Genomic DNA, 23,889 nt, shown 5'->3' on the forward strand with positions numbered 1-23,889 from the left:
CAATGTTTACCTTCTTATTCCAACCATTTCCAAACCATTAAAACTAAGAGGATTAGCATCGCCTTTCTGCCAAGGTGTACTTTTATTTCAGCAAATACCACTTTCGCTCTAGGGGGAGATTAAAGGCATGAAAGAAATGGTCTCTCTATCGGCCATCCTGTGTCATACAGGTTTAAAAAATTCAAAATGATCTGGTTTGAAAGAATACAGTGTTCTTGTCCAGGAAAAGCCGATCACAAGAAGAGTTAAATTTCAGGTCAGACAACATAAATTGTGAAGAATAACCCAGTGTCAAGACTGAGTATTTCTTGACATGTAAATAGTGCTGATGGAGGGGTCATTTAGGAAGCAGAGGAGAAGTGATCACCTTCACTTTGATTAGACTTGGAGCTTTCAAAGGTGTGTCAGCCTAGAGTCTGAATATGATGACTTGTGCTGATGTGGCTTCTCCTTTTTACATAATTCCTGAGACTTTGAAAAATGAAATGCTTTCCACCTTCTTCCTTTCAGAGATGTGTGAATTTTGTATAAACTCAACTTCCAAAAATCACCCTTCCATGATCCCCTTATCAAAAGAGGTGAGATGGATTGGGAGATTGGGCTGGACACATATACAGTACTATGATAAAACAGGTAACTCAGGAGAACCTCCTGTGTAGCTCAGGGAAGTCCACTCAGTGCTCTGCGGTGACCCAAACTGAAAGGAAATCCAAAGCAGAAGGGATACACGTGTACTTACAACGGATTCACTTTGCTGTACAGCAGAAAATACAACATTGTAAAGCAATTCCAATAAAAAATAAAATTCATTAAAAAAAATTAGTATTGGGCTTCCCTGATGGTCTTATGCTTAAGAATCTGCCTGCCAGTACAAGGGACACGGGTTTGCTCTTTGGTTCAGGAAGATCCCACAGGCCGCGGAGCAACTAAGCCCATGCACCACAACCACAGAAGCCCACCCACTCTAGAGCCCATACTCTGCAACAAGAGAAGTCACCACAAAGAGAAGCCTGTGCTCCTCAACTAGAGAGAAGCCGCCACTCGCCGCAACTAGAGAAAGCCCACGCACAGCAATGAAAACCCAGCACAGTCAAACATACATAAATAAATAAATATTTTTTAAAGTATTCTCTGTCCGACGTATAATATTACACAGCTCATAGTTTTCTCAAAGGTCCATAACAGTGGTTTGCAAACTGTGGTCTCTATAGTAGCAGCATGAGCACCTATCTGGGAACTCGTCAGAAATGCAAAGTGCTAGACCCCATCCCAGACCAGCTGCCTCAGAAACCCTAGGAGCTGGCTCCTACAATTCCAGGATGCACCCTGGAAGGTGAGAACCCCTGGTTTAGGGCTAATTTTCTGCTATGATAAGAGAAGCCTAAAGAATGATATGAAATTGCCCAAGGGTCATACATCCTGTTAGTAACAGAGCCAGGGGTAAAATCAGTACAAAGTGAATAGGGAAGAAAAAGCAGGTTTGAGTCTCACTTTCTCAGGAGAATGAAAATGCTGATGCGCAAAAGATAATTAAAATGTTTAAAGGAGAAACAACAGAAGAATATTTGCAAAATCTAGACATTAACCCCAGAACTTCTTTAAGTAGTTCCAGCCACCAAATACAATGAGCCAATTTGCAAATAAATTGATCTCATAAAACTGCTCAGGACAGAAGTTGAAGTGCCCACAGACAGGCCCACACTTGGTCAGGGTGAGACAGAGCATGTCTGTTTGAAACATCAGCAATTAGTGTCAGAGGATCAATGTCAAAGGGTCTTAAAGAAGGTCCTACAACCCTCCATCTGCCCTGCAAGAGAAGAAGAGTGCACTTTTCACTGCATCTTCATCAATTCTGGGTATTCTCATTTTATTTTTAATCATTACTATTTTGCATTTGTTGTTCAGTTGCTAAGTCACATCTGACTCTTTGCAACCCCATGGACTGCAGCACTCCAGGCTTCCCTGTCTTTCACTGTCTCCAGGAGTTTGCTCAAACTCATGTCCAATGAGTCAGTGATGAGCATCCAACCATCCAACCATCTCATCCTCTGCTGCCCCCTTCTCCTCTTGCCCTCAATCTTTCTCAGTGTCTAGTCTTTTCCTTGAGTCAGCTCTTCACATCAGGTGACCAAAGTATTGGAGTTTCAGCTTCAACATCAGTCCTTCCAATGAATATTTAGGGTTGATTTCCTTTAGGATTGACTGGTTTGATCTCCTTGTAGTCCAGGGGACTCTAAAGAGTCTTCTCCAGCACAATTCAAAAGCATCAATTCTTTGGCACTCAGCCTTCTTTATGGTCCAACTCTCACATCCATACATGATTACTGGAATACAGTTTTGTTAATACTTCATAGCCTTTCTTATATAATTACTTGTAAAACAATATTTGCTTATGACAAAATTCTGGAAATTATAGAAAAGAATGAAGAAGATAATAAGAATCCAGAAACCCACAAGCCAGGTAAATCCATTGCTTGAAACTATGTATTATCTGCTAATATTTTTCTAAGCATTTTTTAAACATATTCGTGGTCACACTTTATATAAAATTTTGTATCATGCCTTTTTTATGCAACAATAAAACCTTAGCATTTTCCCACATTAAAAACTCTGCAAGATTAAGCCTTTCTGAAAAGGATAGAAAATTTGAATATATACTAATAGAAACTATTCTAAATAAAAAACTTGGAGTAAAAAAAGACTTGAATAAATGAACAGAACCATCAGTGAACTGTAAAAACAAATGTCAAGGGACCAACTAGACACATCATTGGAGGCCTTGAGAGAAAAGAGAAAGGGGATTGAAAAAAATATTTGAAGTAATAATGTCCAAATACTTTCAAAATTGATTAAAACTATTAAAATACATATATGAAGCTCAGTAAACACAGCACAAGAAACTTGAATAAAACTGCAAAAAAAAAATCATACTAAAATTGCTTAAAATCAGCAGTAAACAGAAATCTTCAAAGCAGCCAGGGGGTGAAAAAGGCATAATATGTACGAAAGATAGGGAAGACAGCAGATTTCTTACCAGAAACAACACAACTCAAAACCAGTGGAGCAATATGTTTACTGAAATAATTGCCAACCTAGAATTCTCTATCCAACAAACATATTTTCAACATTAAGGCAAAATAAAGACTTTTGAAGACATTCAAAGGCTGAAAGAATTCATCTTCAACAGGCCTGAACTATAAGGAATATTTGAGGAGGTCTTTTAAGTTAAAGGAAAATGATGCCAGATACAAACATACATCCATACAAAGGAATGAGGAGGACTGAGGATGGAGGCTACATAAGTAAGTGCAAAAGCTTTTTTTTATTATTTAAATATCTTTAAAAGATAATCACCTATTTAGAACAAAAATGAGAGCAATGTTCTCTGGGGTTTATAATACATATAGAAGTAAAACAATTGACATGATAGCATAAAGTCTAAGAAAAGAGCTGAAATTTACTTTTATAAAGTATACTTACTTTTATAAAATATAGACTAACACAAGAGAGTTATATCAATAATTCAATTAAAAAAGATACAGTACAATTAATGGAACCAAAGCTGGTCCTTTGAGAAGATCAATAAAATGATAAACCTCTGCCCAGATCAATTAGGAAAAAGACACAAATTACCAATATTAAGGATGAGAGAGGTGATATCAATATATATGCTACAGACATTAAAAGGATAATTAAGGAATATGTGAACAACTCTAGACCAAATTATTCAACTTATATGAAATGGAAAAATTCCTTGGAAGACAGAAACTACTACCAAACCTCCACAAGAAAAAAAGTAGATAACTTGAACAGTCTTATATAAATAATATGAATTTTTAATTAAAACCTTTCATACAAATAAAACACCAGAATTAGATGGCTTCACCGGTGAATTTTACCAAGCATTTAAGGATAAATAATACCAATTCTTCATTTTTAATCCTAGAAATTTGAAGAGAGAAGGCTATTTTCTAATTCATCTTATAAGGCAACATTATTTTGATACCAAAACCAGACAAAAAATATTACAAGGGAAGAGATTCTACAGACAAATACTCCTCATATATATTGATGCAAACATTCCTGACAAATTTTAGCAAATAAATTCAATAATATATATATTTTTAATATACATAATGACTAAGGGAGGTTTATTCTTAGGAATTCAAGGTTGCTTTAACATTCAAAAATCAATTAATGTAACTCACTACATTAGATTAAATATAGACTGAAAAAGAGAGGTAATGCAATCATCTCACTAGATACAGGAAAGGCATTTGACAAAATCCAACACCTATTTCTGGTAATAAATAAATAAAAACACTTAGCAAACAAAGACTAGATGAAAACTCATCAACAAGATACGGAACATTTACAGAGAAACCCAAACTTAACAGCATAGGTAATGGTGAAAGAATGAATGCTTTTCCACAAGATTGGGAACAAGGCAAGGAAGATCTGTTCAACTTCCTCCAGAAAGTTCTAAATGAGGTAATATGGCTAGAAAAGGAGATAAAATGAATCCAGGTGGAAAGAAAACATAAAATTGCTTTTATTTGCAAATAACATGATTGTCTACATCAAAACCCCTCTGGAATCTATAAAGATGCTACTAGGACAAAAAAGTGAGTTTAGTAAGGTTATAGGATATAAGATCAAATTACAAAAATCAATGTATTTCTATATACTAGCAACAAACAATTGGGGATTGAAATTTTAAAATACCATTTACCTATTTCAAAACATGAAATATTTTATAAATAAATATGATGAAAGGTGTGTAAGATTTATACACTGAAGACATTGCTGAGGGAAATTAAAAGCCTAAATAAATGGAGACCTATTTTGAGAGCAAGGATCAGAAGATTTAGTATTGCTAAGGTGTCTATTTTATGCCAAATTGATTTATAGATTTAATGCAATCAAAGTCTCAGCAGGATTCTTTTTAGACACTGACAAGACAATTCTAAAATTCATAGGAAAAAGTAAGATCCTAAGAATAGACAAAAAGCTTTGAAAAAGAACAAAGATGGAGAACTTACATTGCCTGATCTCCAGTGCTAGTCACTCAGTAGTGTTTGACCCCATGGACTGTAGCCTGCCAGGCTCCTCCATTCATGGAATTCTCCAGGCAAGAATACTGGAGTGGGTTGCCATTCCTTTCTCCAGGGGATCTTCCCCACTCAGGAATCCTGACTTCCTGACTTATCATAAAGTCAGAGTAACCAAAACAGTGTGATATTGGTGTTAGTATAGATAAATAGATCAGAATAAAGAGGCCAGAAATAGATGCACACACGCATGGTTAATTCATTTCAACAGAGGTTCAAAGACCATTTAGTGGAGAAAGAAAAAGTCTTGTGCACAAACAATGCTAAAATCACTGGATATCCACATGCAAAAATGAACCATACCTCTTACTCTACACAAAATTAACTCAATGAGGAGCAGAGAGCTAAACGTAAAACCAAAAATTATGAAACTTCTATTGTCACCTTGGTGTTGGCCAATATCTCTTAAAAACAACACAAAATTCATTTTCTAAAAACGCAAAAACTGATATATTCAAAATTTAGGTCTACTCTTGGAAATGTGAAGAGCTGACTTACTGGAAAAGATCCCAACACTGGGAAAGATTGAGGGCAGGAGAAGAAGTGGGCTACAGAGGATGAGATGGTTGGATGGCATCACTGACTCAATGGACAAGAGTTCAAGCAAATTCTGGCAGATAGTGAAGGACAGGGAAGTGTGGCATGCTGTAGTCCATGGGCTCGCAAAGAGTCTAATGTGACTTAGCAACTGAACAACAACAAAAATGTAAATAAAAATACAGTTTAGATATCATCAGTTCAGTTCAGTCGCTCAGTCGTGTCCGACTCTTTGCAACCCCATGAATTGCAGCACGCCAGGCCTCCCTGTCCATCACCAACTCCTAGAGTTTACCCAAACCCATGTCCATTGAGTCAGTGATGCCATCCAGCCATCTCAGCCTCTGTCGTCACCTTCTCCTCCTTCCCCCAATCCTTCCCAGCATTAGGGTCTTTTCCAATGAGTCAACTCTTCGCATGAGGTGGCCAAATTATTGGAGTTTCAGCTTCAACATCAGTCCTTCCAATGAACACCCAGGACTGATCTCTTTTAGGATGGACAGGTTGGATCTCCTTGCAGTCCAAGGGACTCTCAAGAGTCTTCTCCAACACCACAGTTCAAAAGCATCAATTCTGTGGCACTCAGCTTTCTTCACCGTCCAACTCTCACATCCATACATGACTACTGGAAAAACCATAGCCTTGACTAGACAGACCCTTGTTGGCAGAGTAATGTCTCTGCTTTTAAATATGCTATCTAGGTTGGTCATAACCTTCCTTCCAAGGAGTAAGGGTCTTTTAATTTCATGGCTGCAATCACCATCAGCAGTGATTTTGGAGCCCCCCAAAAAAAAAGTCTGACAGTTTCCACTGTTTCCCCATCTATTTGCCATGAAGTGATGGGACCAGATGCCATGATCTTAGTTTTCTGAACGTTGAGCTTTAAGCCAAGTTTTTCACTCTCCTCTTTCACTTTCATCAAGAGGCTCTTTAGTTCTTCTTCGCTTTCTGCCATAAGCGTGGTGTCGTCTGCATATCTGAGGTTTTTGCTATTTCTCCCGGCAATCTTGATTCCAGCTTGTGCTTCTTCCAGCCCAGCATTTCTCATGATGTACTCTGCATATAAGTTAAATAAGCAGGGTGACAATATACAGCCTTGACATACTCATTTTCCTATTTGGAACCAGTCTGTTGTTCCATGTCCAGTTCTAACTGCTGCTTCCTGACCTGCATACAGGTTTCTCAAGAGACAGATAGATATCATAGACTCACTTATTAGGACATCTGAACTTAAAAAAACTGCCTGTACCAGTCACTGGCAAGAAAGCACAGCCATCATGCACTGTGGTGGGAGTCCAGGATGGCACAACCACTTTGGGGAGAGTTTGTAGATTCTTTGACAGTTAAACGTACACCTACCCTGTGATACACTCACTCCATTCTGAGGTATTTACTCCAAAGAAATGTAAGCATATGTCCTTACAAAGGTTTGCACTTGATTATTACTAGTAACTTTCTTTGTAATAGCTCAAAACTGGAAACAACCCAAATGTCCACCAATGTATGAAAGATAAGCCAATTGTGGTTTATCTATCTAATGAAATTGTTGTTTCTTAGTCGCTAAGTCATGTTCAAGTCTTTTGCAACCCCATGGACTGTAGTCTGCTATCCATGGGATTTCCCAGCAAGAATAATGGAGTGGGTTGCCATTTTCTTCTCCAGGGGATATTCCAACCCAGAGATCGAGCCTGCACCTTCTGTGTCTCTTGAATGGCAGGTGGATTCTTTACCCATTGAGCCACCTGGGAAGCCCATACAGTGGAACACTACTAAGCAATTAATAGGATTCAATTACTGATACAGAGAATAAGGGGGATGGTCCTCAAAACAGCAATGCTAAACAAAAAAGCCAGAAATCAGACAAACAAGAGTTCTTACTGTATGACCCCAGTTAAAATTCTGGAAAATGAACTATAATAACAGAGATCAGATGAGTATTGCCTGAAAATGAGGGAGATTAGAAGGGGCTGGTGGAAGAGATTGGAAAAAGCCCCAAGGTAAACTTTGGAGGTGGTTAAACAATATCTTCATTGCGGTCATAGTTTCACAAGTGTATATACACATCGCATCTTATCAAATATGTGCAGGTTTGTGCATGTCAGTTATATCCCCCAAAAGATTTTTAAGAAAAAGTCTGTAAAATATTTACAAGAAAGACCATAAAATAATCTTCGGTCTGGATATCAATATTGTTTTAGTTACAGTTGTATTCTGCCTTATCCCATAAAGAATTTTAAGATGTTCCCTGAGAATTGGATATTCTTGTAGCTTTCTTCTGTTTTTCTCTGATAAATAATACTGCATTCCATGCCTCTGACCACAGAGCTTTAGTTTTGCTTCCCATATTACTTTCTTGGGATACATTCCCAGAAGTGGAACTACTGATTTAACAAATATGAACATTTTATACATTGCTAACTTGCTTTCCAAAAGAAAAGGTTAGGCCAATTTACAACAGTTATAAGAATTTCCATGTCTCTGTGCCAAGCTCAGATTCTCATTTTAAAATGTAAAACTGGTTTGTTAAATTGTATTTCTTTGATGTTTTAGTTTTCACTTATTTGATTTTGTAAGTAAAGTACCTTTTTCAAGTATATACTGCTGCTGCTGCTGCTAAGTCGCTTCAGTCATGTCCGACTCTGTGCGACCCCATAGACGGCAGCCCACCAGGCTCCGCCGTCCCTGGGATTCTCCAGGCAAGAATCCTGGAGTGGGTTGCCATTTCCTTCTCCAATGCGTGAAAGTGAAGTCGCTCAGTCATGTCCGACTCTTAGCGACCCCATGGACTGTGGCCTACCAGGCTCCTCTGTCCATGGGATTTTCCAGGCAAGAGTACTGGAGTGGGGTGCCATTGCCTTCTCCGCAAGTATATACTATTCATTTGTATTTGGGGGTGGGGTGGGAAAATTAACTCCACGTTAGTAGCAGGCTTGCATTTCAAACCAGAAAAGAAAACCATATGAAATCATAAACAACTTTAAAAGCACTACCACATATGATGCAAGGAATAAGTGTCACTCAAGGACTGTGACCAAGTAGAATGATCACCTATAAACCACATAAAAGTGAAACAAGCTTTTTATATGAAATACAGTGCTAAGCCTGCCCTTAATGTCCAGGTTCAAATGAAACGAGCCACTCAGCCACGCAGCTGAACCTCTACACGTGTGACCTGAGACGGAATCCACCCGGATTCACCCTTGATTCACAGCCCAGACCCAGGCCCTCTGACCTCTGACAGTGTCACATGTGTTCTTCCTCTCCAACCCCAGAGCAGGCATGGCCCACACAAGGCCACCCCTTGGCCTGAGTCCAGCTGACCCTCAGCCTGTGTGTAATATGAGCAAAGGGCGATCCTTGGCTGTTGTGGAGAATTGGGCTATGAGTTAGTGTGGGAAAGCTTAGACTGACCCTGTGGCATCTATAGACCACAGAGGTCCCTGTTCTCATCATGTTTGTGCATGTTAGAAAGAGCACTGAAAGAATCCAGCCAGGAAACTTGGGCTCAAGTATTGGTTCAGCCCTGTCTTAGCTGATAACTGTCCTCAGTCACCTGACCTCTCTGAGCCTCGGGCTTTGTCACCTGAAACGGTTCTCACGAAGGACACCAGTGGCCTCCGGGTCACTCAGGTGGATGGCCAATCCTCATCATCATTTTCCCCTTTCTGCCATGTTCAGCACCGCCCATCACTTCCTCCTGATGGCTCTGGCCTTGTCCCCTGTGGTGAAATGCTCATTCACGCTCTTCTCTGGTCTCTGTTGTTCTATATCCTTTGCAAACTGTCCTCTCCCATGTGTTGGGGTCTTCCGGGGCCCCCTCCTCAACCCTTGCCTCTTTTCCCATGGTTTGCTTCCAGGAGACCTCTCGCATCCAAGGCTGTGGTGAGCACCCCTGAGTGGCGGCCCTGAGACTTGCCTTGGCAGACTTCCCTCTGTGGTCCACACCATGTATCCATTCTGCATGTCCACCTGGATGTCCCACACTCACCTCAAACCAAACATCTGCAAAACGGGACCCACAGTCTCGCCCTTCTAACCTGGCCATTTCTCCACACCTCACTCACCAAAATCAATATTCATTGAGCCCAAGACCAGAAACATCTGAGCCATCCTTGATATACCCACATTCCTAAACTGACCACGTCAAATCTGTAATCAAGTCCTGTCCACTGCTTTTCCTAAATCTCTCTCCAACCTGCCATTCCTCCCACCCGTCCTGCCCTCACCTTATTCTAGGCGACCATCTCGGCTCATCAGGGTCTTGGCAATAATGTCTCACTTGTCTGCCACCCCAAGTCCCACCTCTCTCCAATACAGAGTTCACTCTGCCATGAAAGCTATCTTTTAAAAATGGAAATCTAACTGTGTCATTGCCTGGCTTCCAACCCTGCAGTGGCTTCTCATTTTTTGAAGGATAAAGACAAAACTCCAGCACCTGTCTGTCCTGTCTCTCCTTGCATCACCTCCTCCTCTCCACTCTTATTTCCCTGGCCTTCTCACAGTCCCTCACATGCATCTCTCTGCCCCAGGACCTTTGCACAGCCCATCCCTCCTACCTGAAAAGCTCTTCCCTCCTCCTTTATTTAGCAACGTCCCACTAAGCCTCCAGACTTTGATTCAGTGTCTGCTCCACAGGGGAGCCTCATCTGATCTCCGACTAGGACAAATTTACCTCTCCTCTGCAATGATCAACCCACTAATTTGAATGCTTATTTAATGTCTCTCCATCTAAATCCCACAAGGACAAGCATCATGTCTTTTTTTTTTAATTAAACTTTAAACTTTTTATTTTGAATTGCGGTATAGCTGATTAACAATGTTGTGGTAGTTTCCGGTGAACAGTGAAGGGACTCAGCCATATATATACATGTATCTATTCTCCCCCAGACCTCCCCTGCCATCTAGACTGGCACATGAAATGGAGTAGAGTTCTGTGTGCCGTACAGTAGGTCCTTGTTAATTATCCACTTTAAATATAACAGTGTGTACCTGACCTTTCCAAACTCACTAACTAGCCCTTCCTCCTGACAACCATAAGTTTATTTTCTAAGTCTGTGCATCTCTTTCTGGTTTGTGAGGAAGTTCATTTGTATCATTTCTTTTTAGATTCCACATATAAGGGGTGTCATATGATATTTTTCCTTCTCTGTCCGATTTACTTCACTTAGTGTAACAATCTGTAGGTCCATCCATGCTACTGCAAGTGGCATTATTTGATTCTTTTTAATGGCTGAATAATATTCCTTTGTATATATTACCACATCTTCTTTATCCATCCCTCTGTTGATAGATATTTAGGTTGCTTCCTTGTCTTGGCTAGTGTACACAGTGCTGCAATGAACACTGGGGTCAGGCATCATGTCTTTGTATTTTTTGCACACTGTGGTATTCCTGGCCTGTAGCACATTGGGTGGTACAAAGTAGTTGTTGTTTTAGTTGTTTGGTCATGTTGGACTCTTTGCAACCCTATGGACTGTATCCCACCAGGCACTCTTCTGTCAATGGAATTCTCCAGGCAAAAATACTGGAGTGGGTTGCCATTTCTAGCTCCAGGGGATCTTCCCAACCCAGGGATCAATAAATATTTGCTAGAAAAACAACAAGAATAAAATTGAGATAAATAACTACCACATGGCACTGTAGGAAACTCTGTATGAGATACTATTTTGCCGGCTTCATTAGTAAACCACGATCCTGTTGGTTGGGAGCCAATCTTCTTCATCTTTGCTTTCTCTGGACTCAGCCAAGACCTGAGGGTAAAATTTGGCAATTGAATGTTGTGTGCGCAAATACTCCCAACATATAATTGTAGATCATCAAAGCCATGTCTAGGTGAACCTGAAGTGAAAATGCTGAGCTCAGAGGTAGTGTGGCTAACAGGAAACTTTTTGAAATGACAGACCTGTTGAAAGCACTGCCCTGCAACTTAGCAGCTGTGTGGCCATGTGAGAGGTGCTGTACCTTTCTGAGCCCCGCTGAAATTGAAAGGCTGAAAGCAGACTCTTACATGTTCCCAGTTATTAATGGGCCAGAGAAGCCAATCCCTGTGTCCCTGTGTCCCGTGTCGACATCAAATTTTTCCAGTCTGATTTCCCTCCCCGAGGTTCCACCCCATGGGAATGTCCCGAATGAAACAGACACATCGGGATCCTTCTTCAGCTGCAGAGGCCAGCCCTCTGTGGAACTTGGCCTGGGAAGAAAGAGAGGGCAGCCCATGTCCTCTTTCCTGCAAGACCTGGAGTCCCCTTCCTGACGGGCCGCTCTCCTGCACTGACATCCCAGGTACTATGACAGTAACTCCACAGCAAAATCTGACCGGGCTCCAGGTGGGAGACAGTGAACTGGATTCTCCCACTATGTTTGCCAAGATTTTAGAACAAAGAGGTGCCGATTTCCTTTTCTCTGCAACCCCAAACCTGAGAGGACAAAGGGGCATGCAGTCAGGTAGAGAGGCCCAGATCCATGTAGACATCAAGACATTTTATAACCAAGGCTGACCTCCAGCTCTGGCTGGAAGAGACTCTCAAAGGACAGAATAATAAAGTCAAGAATGAATCAGACCAGAAATAATCAGAGCAGTCTCACTCAGAGCTTGCTTCTGCATCAGAGCCTCACAGGCATCATCTCTAGAACCTTCACTATAATCGTATGCTAAAAAGACTATTTGCATCCACCTTCGACTGAGAAGGGAACAGTCTTACAGTCCTGCAACCTGCCCACATTCACACAGCTCATGGCTTGCTGAACCTGGACTCAGGCCCAGGAGGGCTGGTTTTAAGCAAATGTGTTTTAAGGTTAGAATGTTATTCATGGCTCTCATGCGCTGATCATGCATGCAGGCATTCATTCACTCATATTATTCTTGACAGCCTGCTCTGTGCCAGGCTCTGAGCTTGGTGCAGCGAGAGCCTATGAACAAAAACAAGTCTGTAGTCGAGCTGGGGAAAATAGTGACTCAGCATCATACAAATGCATGAATAATCACACACTGTGAAATGTACCAAGAGGGAGCGGTAAGGGGTCTTGGGCTAGGGGCGGGGAAACAGTGGTTGGGGAAAAACTCCTCCAGGACAGGCCCACCAGGCACACAACACAGTCTGCTTAGAAAGCACCCTGGTGGTTTGAGGTCCACCAGGGGGGTGGGGAGAGCATTTTCTGGGGCTCAAGGGTGCCAGGGCTGTCCAGGCAGGAGTCAGCGGGGGCAGAGGGGGCAGGCAGGGCCAGCCGGCTAAGCCTGACAGCCCCTGATTTTGCCCAAATGATAAGCTGCTGAAGGAAATGATCTCCCAGGCCCCCGGACCTCTCTTCTAATTGCAAACCACGCAACCTTAGCCGCAGCAAGATCTGCAGATAGACAGCACTGTCATCGCCTCCGCTGTGCTTGCTGGCGCCTGCCCCGCTCTGTGCCCTGAAGCAGGAGGATGTCCTCCCGCTAGGGACTCAGCGCCCGCTGGTTCAGGTGAGCGACAGGGAGCCGGCAGCTCAGCAGGTACTGGAGTCCTGTCCCCAGCCCTCAGATCACCCAGGACAGCAGCAGAGGATGCGGCCGCATTGCCCAGGGCAAAACCACTGGGGCCCTGTCCTAACTGCTGATGTCATGGAATTCTCCAGAAGGGCCCCAGCATGGGGCATCAGAGCAAGTGGAGTTTCAGAGAAGGCATTTCACCAGCTTTGGATTTTTTTTTTTCCCCAGAAGGTAGAAACCGATCAAACTGAAACATCCCTTGCCCTTGCCCATGCTATCTTTCTTTTTCATCACAAATAAACTTGACCTTCCTGTATTGTTGGTGGTCAGCCTAACAGAAAACAAGGCTGTGATGGCAAGAACTTGGGCTTTGAACACCAAAAGCTGTTTGTTCCTTATACCAAGAACCCTCTCTTCTGTACCCCATTTTATAACTTTTCATCTGTTAATTATGTAAGAAATACATACATGTGGATTGCAGAAAAGTGAGAAAGAGGAGAGCAAGAAATGAAGAAATAGAACCTCCAGTAATTTCACCACTAGGGGAAAGCACCTCTGATGTTCAGCCACGTGCGTACCCATGTTCATGAAAATGGATCATATTCTTCTGGCTCTTTTGCAGCTTGCCCTGCCAATATTTTTCATGCCATGGAATATCCTTCTGCAATATCATTTTCATGGCTGCATAACCTTCTAATGAAGATCTCTGCCATAATTTATTCAACTGATTCCCTGTTATGAGGCCTTTAAGTTGTTTCCAATAATTCTTATTACAAGAACCCTACAAAGAGGGGCCCTGAAGCTAAATGCTCATATGGACTCTGGGTACATTTTGAGGAGCTCAGAAAATCAGCTGCCAATTTCATTAATCAATGACTAGCAGGGTGCTGGGATGGGAAAAGAACAGGGAACGATGCCTGTCCACATTCAGAATCACAACTCACGGGTCTGTATCAGGGTATCTGGGGAAGCGTCAGATATTGGCTTGGCCAAAAAGGTTGTTTGAGTGTTTCCACAGCATCGTGTGGTTTTCCAATAGATGAGTTTCTTCCTTTTGGAGCTATTGTTAACTCAAGAGAGTTTCAGTAAACAAGAAAATGTTGTTCTAAGGGGGAGTCTAGTTTTTCTTGGGTAAATGCCAGTATTATTTGCCTATTAGAGAACCACCCTTAATTGACAGTTTTAACTTCCATAAAAATTGCTAAATATTAATCCAGTGGGCTGGGAAGAAGAAACTGCAAAATAGCTTAGTTCAGGCTGAGCTTGAACCCCAAAGACCTCAGACTTTGGCACCCATAAAATTAGAGCTAACAATGGATTCATTTTCATTTGTAAAAAAGTCCTCATTGGTTTCTTTGCTTCGGGTGGGGCCAGAAATTGTGGTGTCTCCTGAAGGAGTCACAGTCTTTGTTTGATTATTAATAGTAGTTCATGGACTTCACTTTACACCCTATGCAAAAAAAAGGTCCTTGAAGAGTGCTATTACACGAGCAGACATGCCTGAAGCCTGGAATTTCTGACTCCCTGAGCACTTAGATGGAAGGAGGGGCGTTCAAGTTGCCAAATGTCAGTGGCAGAGAGATGAATGGGGGAAGGAGATATGCTGAAAGGGGATGAGGAAATTGTACAGAAATCTTAGGTGACTAAGCAAGTGGAATTCGGACTGGAGGCGCCCAGGCTGGCTTTGAACGCTGCCCAAATTCTGCAGTTCACTGTACCGCCCTGTGCTTTGACCACCTAGATGAGGCCGATAATCGCCATCATGCTGGCCTTGCAAATGGGGCCTCTGACCGAGCGAATGTGACTCTCTATGGATTCTCTTGGAGAAGTAGCGCTTGGCTCTTTGATACTCTGCTCCTTCCGGAACAAGGCACGCATAACCCCAGCCGCAGAAAGTGTTGGCTACTAATGACTCCTGGCCCAGACCCCTCCTAGATTTGCCCTCTACCCAGGGAGCTGCTCACCAGGGACAGGCCCCATCCGGGGAGAGGCTGACCAGGTGGCACAAGACCCAGCCCCCTGCCTCAGTTCAGGACCAGTCTGAGGGCCACCCAGCTCGAGGGCTGTCATGAGCTGAGCTCTCAGCTGCCGCTGCATCCACATCCATGTCTCCCTCTGCCCCTCCTGCATCCATCCACACTTCACAGACGCTGCTCCCAAGGGCCCTCCCCGTGAGCTTCCATCTGAGTCTGTTTCCAAGAAACCGACCTAAGAGTCTTGCCCACAATGTTTTTTATTTCGGCCGTGACACGCTGTTTGTGTATGTGTGTGTCAGTCACTCAGTTTTTCTGACTCTTTGTGACCCCATGGACTCTAGCCCACCAGGCTCTCGGTCCATGGAATTTTACAGGCCAGAATACTGGAGTGGGTAGCCATTCCCTTCTCTAGGGGATCTTCCCCACCGAGGGATTGAATCCAGGTCTCCTGCATTGCAGGCGGCCTCTTTACCACCTGCATGCTAGATCTTAATTCCCTGGCCAGGATAGAACATGCACCCACAGAAGTGAAAGCTCAGAGTCTTAATCACTGGACTGCAAAGGAAGGTCCCGCCCACGATTTTTAAAATGCCATTTATTGAATCCACTGTTTGTGGTGCCTGCTAATCATTTCAACCACCGAGCTTCACAAGGTCCTACAAGGCAGAGAGAAAACCCAAACCCCCGCCCAGAGAAATCACAGATTAAATCATTTGGCCAAGGTCACAGAGGCAGACAGGACTGGAATCCAGGGCAAGTCCAAGACTTGTTAGTTCTAATATATCATGCTCCTCAAGGCCCCGCCCACAGACCTTCAGGATGCCGATCGATCGTGGTCTCCTTGATGATAGTCCGATTCTCTCTCTTCCTCTCTGTGTCACCCCGCCCCACCCCACCCCCGTCTTTCTCTGCCCATCTCCTTCTTTCCTCCTCTGTATGACATTTAAGTCCTGCCTTTCATATGAATTATGGCTCCAAGGTGCTTCCAAGCTCCATGAGGGAAACCTTGTGCCATACACGCTGCTGGGTCACTCCACTGCCCGTCACACTGCCAGTCACATGACATACATACAGGAGACAGTGAATTGAGTTGACTGACTCTTCACAAAAACGAAATCCCCATCTCCTCAGCATTTCTGGCTACGTGGCTTATGAAAAAAAACACCAGCTCAAGGATCTGCATGACCTATTTAATCATCAGCGGCGTACATAGCAACGCGGTCTCTAAGGACAACTGAAAACCCTGGATTCAATTTTGAGATTATAAAAAAAAGACTTTTAGAAGCAAGAACCCCAGGCTGTGAGTGTGGCACAGTTTCTGAAGACACATGTAGACAAATTCTAGGACATTAAACTCTCAAACAGAGTTCAATCCTAAAGGCCCAAAGCAATCACTGCCTGAAAGGATGAAAAAATCTCTCTCTCCCCTCCGTCTGGCATCAGATGGCCAGCTCACAGTTTATTACCTGGCTGGGCCACCAATCTCCAGCAGGTTTCCTGTGACCCGTGTTTCTCTTTCTGGAAAGCCATCATCCCTGCCATCTTTATCACTGACAGAGCCCTTGCCACATGCCAGGTGTTGAACTAAGCCCTGTTGAAACATTATATCATTCGGTCCTCCCAAGAACCTTCCAAAGTAGGAACATTGTTATCCTTAGTTTAAGGATGCTGTGTTGAGTCACTTCAGTCGTGTCTGACTTTTTGTGACCTTATGGGCTGTAGCCCGCCAGGCTCCTCTGTCCTTGGGGATTCTCCAGGCAAGAATACTGGAGTGGGTTGTCATGCCCTCCTCCAGGGGATCTTCCCAACTGAAAGATTGAACCAAGGTCTCCTGAATTACAGGTGGATTCTTTACTCTCTGAGCCACCAGGAAAGCCCAGTTTAAGGATGGGTACAGTATAAGCAAATTGCCCAAAGTTATACCCCTAGAAAAGTGACTGAGCTGGGATTTAAAGCCAGGACTATGACCAGAGCCAAGAACTAATTGCCTCCCTGACACGGTAGAAGCAGAGAAGTCCCTAAAGTAGGAGCCTGCATTCTCCCTCATTCCAGAGTTGCCAAGAGACAGATAAACATGTATTTTGCTCTCAGATTCCTTAAGTCTGTTGGGAGACAATTCCTCATGGGTTCCTTGTGCTTCTGCATGGCCTAAGAGTGGAGGTACTCACTGCCTTTGTCCTGGACTAACTTTTTCAGGACTACAATTCATTGCCTGTGCAGGGCATCACCTGGCCCACATTCTGTTAGAATCAGGTCTTGGAGAACTTCTGCCAGTAATGACACTCTGGGTCCTGTTCTGAGTGATAAACTCTCCTTGGTCTCTGACCCAGGAGTCCAGTGTCTTCTTCCAGCATCCACGAAACTGCAGGAGACTCACTTGTTAACTCACAAATAGAAGTCTCAGACCCTCCATAGTTCTTGATAATTTCCTTCACCTTGGAGCAGCAGCATCCACTCTGGACTGGGAGTCCCAGGAAGGTCCTCCTGGGAGGGGGGACCCTTGGAAATGGCAGCTGAGAGCTCCTGGCTTTCAGCACTTTCTCCACCGCTAGTCATCCTGAGGGAGAGACAAAATAAGAGGAGGATGGAGCATGGAGGTTCTGGAAGGAAGCATAAAAGTTAAAAGCTGTGACAACGAATGTGATGATGATGGTGGCAAGGAGGAAGAGGAGGAGGAGGATGGTGACAGGACTTTCCAGAGCAGCTGCCATGTGCTAAGCTCTTAGTGCAAACCCACAAGGTAGCTAGATGCAAACTCCTTCAAAAATCCTTATTCCAGTCTCACTTGCTCAGCGTGGTCTCTCCCATCCACCCAGCTTAAATTTCAGTATTTAATCCCATCTCACATCCCCTCCACACACACATTCCCAGTTCCCTTAATTTGGTCTATTTTTCCACATTGCATTTTTCACCTTGTAACATATGTGTGTGTGTGTGTGTGTGTGCCAAGTTGCTTCAGTCGTGTCCAACTCTGTGTGACCCAATGGACTGTAGCCTGCCAAGCTCCTCTGGCCATGGGATTCTCTAGGCAAGAATACTGGAGTGGGTTGCTATGCCCTCCTCCAGGGCATCTTCCAACACAGGGATCGAAGCTGCCTCTCTTATGTCTCCCGCATTGGCAGGCAGATTCTTTACCCAGGAAGCCCATAACATACTATATAATTTACTAATTCATTGTGGTTTTGCTTATGATCTGTCTCTCCAAGTAGATTTTCTTCTGTTTTATTCACAGGTGTATCCCACGTATATAGAAGAGTGCCAAGTAACAGTAGCCCATTAATACATATGAACTGAATAAATGAATGAATGAACTTGGACTTGTGTGTTTGGAGGAACATCTGGACTTCCACAGACTTCAGATTCTCCAGCCTTGAAATGAGAGCTTGCTGACTTCCTTGCTTGACCCTTTTCTGAAATGCTGGGGGCTCCACAGATGTCAATGCATTAATCTTCCTGTAGGTCTGCATGACAGAGTCATAATTTCATTTGTCAACTGTTTCAGCTTAGATTTGACTCCTTAATCAGTCACTCATTCACTTAATCAATTAAGAGATTTTCAAGTCTTCTTACTCTGAGCACTGTTGGTGATCCGGTTGGAGGGGTTTCTGGCAGATGCCTGGACCACGTGGAATGGAGACAGTGCTCATCACAGTGAGGTTCTGCGTTTCTAACAAGCGAGAGAGAGCTGCCAACCCCCAAGCAGCTTCAGCTCTGCCCGTGGTATGGAGCCCAGCGGGCCAGACCACCTTTCACTTCTGCGGAACTAAGACCCTCATGGTGCACAGGGCCTGGACCCCATGTGTGGACCCAAGTTCTGTATTATCTTCCTTTCTGAACTTCCCAAACTTCACTGCCCACCCCCTTCACTGTACACATACATTTAAAAAAAATGGATCACTGTGCCATTGACATGTTGAACTTAAATATGGTTTCTTACCAGAGTAGAGGAGGCAGAAGTTAAGAACGTTGTATATGCTGCAGAATATTCAATTCAACAATGGCATCGAAAGACAATTGGGTGCAGGGCTCTGTGCAGAGTATTGGGAACACAGAGATGGCTGAAGACATAGACCCCACCTCCCAACCCTGGTCCGGCTCCAACCATCACGGGTTTGTGGGGAGGAGGGCTTCTAAGTGAAGAATCACAAGACCTCCAGATGTGGGCTTGATCACGGGCACAGCCCCAGGGTCTGCTTCTGCCAGAGCATCAAAAATGACACAGGAAGGGACTTCTGATCTGGGCTCCAGCAGATGGTGTGGAGTTTGCCAGGTGAAGAAGGATGATGGGGGAAGCTGCCGCTGGTCCAGGCAAGGGAGTCAGCCCGGGTGAAGGCCTGGGGGCCTGAGGCTGGCCAGGCTCATGTCCTGTGGTTTGAGCACAGGGGATGTGGGGAGGGAAGGGGGGATGAGGGCTCCATGAAAGCAGTAAAGCCAGCATCATATTCACTGCTCCATCCCTAGGATCTACCCTGGCCTTCTTCATATTTTGGTGCCTAATAAGTAAGTATTAGTTGAACAAGTAAATGAAGAATTTAAATGGAGTGAAAAATCCTGGCGTACAGACGAGTTTTGAGCTTTAGGACCCTGTCTTGTCTGCCCGTCGAGCCCCATTTGTGGAATTCCAGTCCGTTGGGGACAAGGCTGGCTCTTGCTCTCTGTGGGGCCTCAGGGTTCAGCGCAGGCCTGACCACCTGGGTCCTGGCGCAGAAGACTCAGGGGGTGGAGGAGAGCTCTGCACTGATCCATGCAAGGCTACCCCTGGGGGCAGGCCTGGGGAGTCTGGGGGGCTACAGAGCAGAGGATGACCCTGTTCTGAGTGGGGAAGCAGGCAACAAAGTGTTTGGTTCAGCCGTGATTCCCTCGAAGGGGATCACTGTCCACAGAGATGGTGGTGGGTCCCCTGGTCCCCCGAATCCTTCCCTCCCAAGTGAGGCAGAGATGCCACCCTGCTAGGATGTCATCAGCATTTGCACTCAAAGCTTAGCCTCAGGAGATGTTTCTCCAAACCCTGCAGACATCCTGCGGCTCACCAGGCTCCAGTGAGCATCCTGGTTGGTACAGGTCAGAGAGGCTGTTCACTTAAGGAGGAGTTGGAGCTGAGGGATATCTCCAGTCCCTCAGAGAGGTCCCTCCCCGCTGCCTTGTCAGGAACTTCCTGCTGAAAGGAAAGGGAAGGGATGGGATGCTGGCTGGTTATGGGTGGGATCTCCACCCATCAATAGGCGGGGAGCTACAGCTGGTTCCAGCACCCGAGCCTCACCCTAGGGAAGGGAGGACTACCCTGGGGAGGACTCTGGCTGCTCTGCTCCTCTCCTAGACTTCCCTTGCCCTGTGACCGTGAGCGGTCCCTCAGTTTCCCCATCTCTGCAAAGAACGGGCCAGATTAGGCAGCCTTTGAGGGTCACCCTGGCTTTCAAGTGGAACGGCTCCTTGGGGCCGTCACGGAGGCTCCCGAGAGGGGTCTGTGCCCAGAGCCACGTGCTCTGCTCCTCAGCCAGGCTGGCCCGCATTTTCCCTGGAAGTGGACGGGGCATCAGAGGGAGCACCAGTGGCCACCAGGTTGGAGGTGATGCTGAGAGCACGACAGGCCCCAAGTGGTGCCCACTGGAGCTGGGGGTGGGCATCAGTGGCCAGGTGGGTGGGAGCCTGAGCCAGTTGCCCTGGAAGCTGGAAGCTGCAGCACCACCTCTGACTTGGGACAGCAAAGGGCTCGGAACAGGGGCAGATAGCTGGTCCTCGGAAAGCACCACGTGGGGTCCCCCTTAGCTCTTGGCAAAGCAAGTCCACTTCAGGGGTGCATGTGAAGGACCTCCCAAGCCCACTTTCTCCCAAAAGGAGGAGAGGTTCTTCCCATTCGAAAGCCACCTGTGCGTCCTCTCAACAATGTCTGTGCTTCCTACCATGTACCCCAGTTAAACTCTGGGCCCCCTCATCAGGAAGATTCGTACAGGACAGTGACCTTCCCTCAGAAAGGACCCCACATGTGATGCTTTCCGAGGACCAGCCTTCTGCCCCGCTCCCCCCTCCCCACCCCGAGCCCTTCGTTGTCCCAAGCCAGAGGTGATGCTGTTGCTTCTGGTTCCCTGGGAACCTGGCTCAGCCCCCGACCCTCCTGGCCACTGCCACCCTGCCCCCAGCTCCAGAAGTCAAGACAGAAGAAAAGAAGGGCTGGGCAAAGCTGGTCTGAGGCCTCTGTGCGCACAGGGATCTCTGCGGTTATCTGCAGTGGTCATGAACCAGAGCCGCGTGTGAGACCCTGCCTTGGTCAGCCTCTTCCACCTCCTCGCCCTCGCTCTGGGGCAGCGGCTCTCAGGCAGGAGTTCGTCATCTTCTGGAACATGCATCCAGCCTCCCCGGGTGCTGGCCCCTACCTCCTGCGGTGGAGTGACAGCAGAGTCTTGGGTCTGGAACTCCCTCTGAAAACTTTCTTCGTCTTCACCCCCGTTCTTTTCCCCTCGCTGTTTTGTGTTTTGACTGGACATGTGTAATTTATGGGCTGTGATATACGGCACTTCAGAATTGATTTTTGTGTTCAACTGGTGTAAACCATTTTTGGTGGACTCATGCCGCCGGGCGAGATGTTTCCTCATTATTGATGGGTGTGTGTGGCTTTTGCCCCCATGTCGCGGGACCCTCTGCCCAGGGTCACTTCCTGGTTCCCGGCCGCCGGAACACTTGGCCAAAGGCGCAGGCAGCCTTTTGAACCAAAGGAAAATATTAATTTAAGACACTGTTTCCACACGAAATTACAGGAGCCTTCAGAAACCCTCGTTAATTTGATTCAGGGCCAAGGCGCAGAGTGTCTTAAGAGCTAAGATTGGCCACCGTATAAGAAGTTTGTGGCTGGTGAGCTAACAGAGAATTTTGCAAGGGCCCCCAGCACCTCGATTCCCCACATAACCATTTCCAGTTGATTTGCCTGGAAAACCTCTTATTGAAGAAGGAGAAACAAAAATAGCCCCCATGTTCGTTTTGGTGTCAACCCCAGCTGGACAGTTACTGGGCCCATAATTTCTGAGGCAAGAATTGGACCATGTGGCCTGCCAGGCGTGAATGCACTTGTGGGACCATAGGAACTGGGTCACAACTGGCTGTTGTGTCTTCCTGGACGATACAGATCCTGTGGTCACCACGTACCATCCTCACAGTGGCTCTCTGGGTGCCTCAAGAGACCTGTAGTCAAGGTGGCATTAGTCCCATTTTACAGATTAAAAAACTGAGGCCAAGAGTGAAGAACTCACCCCAGGTCATTAGGCAGGAAGAGCCTTGGGAGAGGTGAGATCCAGGTCTCTCTGACCCCAAAACACACACTGTCCACTGCACCAGGGTACCTGACCAGGGCTGGGCTGTGCTGTGAGCCAGGGTGCCCCCTAACTTCCTTCGGATAATATAACTTAGCAGAAGAAATAGTTCCTGTCTCCTCTGCCATTCTGGCCAGTACCGGGCAGGTTTTGGTCATCAGGATTACAAATTCAAAGTGTGGACTCTGCTCCTGAAGGGGAACAGTTCCTTAGGGAGTGCAGCTCAATGAACCAATCAGGCACGGGGCCTGCAATGATATTTTAAGGGTCCATGAAAAAGATTTTTTTTTTATTCCTCTTAAAATCAGAAGAAAGAAATGAATATAAAAATCATGAATATACAGCATATATATCCAGCCTGGATTATATCCATGCAGCTGTAAAACACAATCTTCATTGTTTTTATGGAAGAAAGAGTCCATGAAGCCTAAAGAGTCCAGGACCCCCAAAGTCCTGGTGTGACCCAGACAACAGGTCGGGCTGAGAAGAGGCTCTGTCTGCCTTGGGTGTCATGTGGAGGATGTGTGATGGGTAGACAGTGAGGGTCCAGTGGGAGGTCTGCAGTGTGGCCTCCTGCCTCCTAGCAGGGCATTCCTTCCCCACAAACAGCAGAAGATGCTTTGCTGAGATCAGAGATAGAAGACTTCAGGCCCCCATGGAGCCACAGGGTCTGGGCGCAGAGCCTTAGGTATCCCCGCCATGCCCTGTCCCCCCAAGGCCCACCTCGACCCTGGCTTTTCCCCTCCAACCGCACCAGGAAGTGAGGTTGACCCTGGGAGGGAGAGACTAAGACAGATGCCTCCCAAGAGGCCAGCCCTGGTTCTACACAAGCTGCCCATCGCAACACAGGACCAGGGCAGCGACTTCATTCTGAACAGAGAACAGTTACCTTCAATGAGATCTAGCCCAACCCCCTTACTCTACAGATGGGGAAACTGAGGCCCCGAGGTACAGGGAGCTGAGCAGAGCAGATTTCTCTATTCATCTCTGGAGAGTTTTCCCTTTCCTATTCCTGCCTGCAGAAAAGTAGCTGCATTTCACATGCATCTCTTAGTGACGGCTGCTGGGCTCATCAGAAGGGCTCCTCAGCAAACAGAGTAAAGTCCTGGCCTTTTATCCCCTGCCCGAGTTCGCGGTCCCCTGCCAGGCAGAGCTCGGAGCCAGGGTCCTTGAGCTGGTGGTGGGGAATGCAGGTTCCGAGGGCATAATCCGAAACAGCGCGCCATCTCCGCAGGTGCCATTTAGTTTCAAGCATGCCTTCCATCCCTACCGAGGGATGAAAACCGCAGTGTCAACTGCCTTCTACTCAGCCCCTTCAGAGGCCCCTTCGGCATTCACATCAAAGCCTTCTGCATATTTATCATTCCTCTCTCGGCATTAGGTAAAGACATCTGACAGGCACACAAAAGCTCCATAGTCTCCACTTGGACTCTAAAAAGGCATCAGCAAGTTCAAACCGAAGTTAAAAATTCCCTCCAATAAGTATACTTTCTTTACTG

General features: G+C 45.5%; 1 long non-coding RNA gene across 1 annotated transcript; it reads left to right on the forward strand.

Annotated features, from left to right (window-relative positions):
- Positions 1-17,134: 17,134 nt before the first annotated feature.
- On the forward strand, positions 17,135-19,638 carry LOC145539400 (uncharacterized). The gene is made up of 2 exons (XR_014077770.1): positions 17,135-17,829; positions 18,322-19,638. It is a non-coding gene; the product is annotated as an uncharacterized LOC145539400 (long non-coding RNA).
- The last annotated feature ends 4,251 nt before the right edge of the window (positions 19,639-23,889 follow it).

Source organism: Giraffa tippelskirchi, chromosome 2 (genome assembly GCF_054371585.1).
Source record: "Giraffa tippelskirchi isolate mGirTip1 chromosome 2, T2T-mGirTip1v1.2.pri, whole genome shotgun sequence".
Classification (NCBI taxonomy): domain Eukaryota; kingdom Metazoa; phylum Chordata; class Mammalia; order Artiodactyla; family Giraffidae; genus Giraffa; species Giraffa tippelskirchi.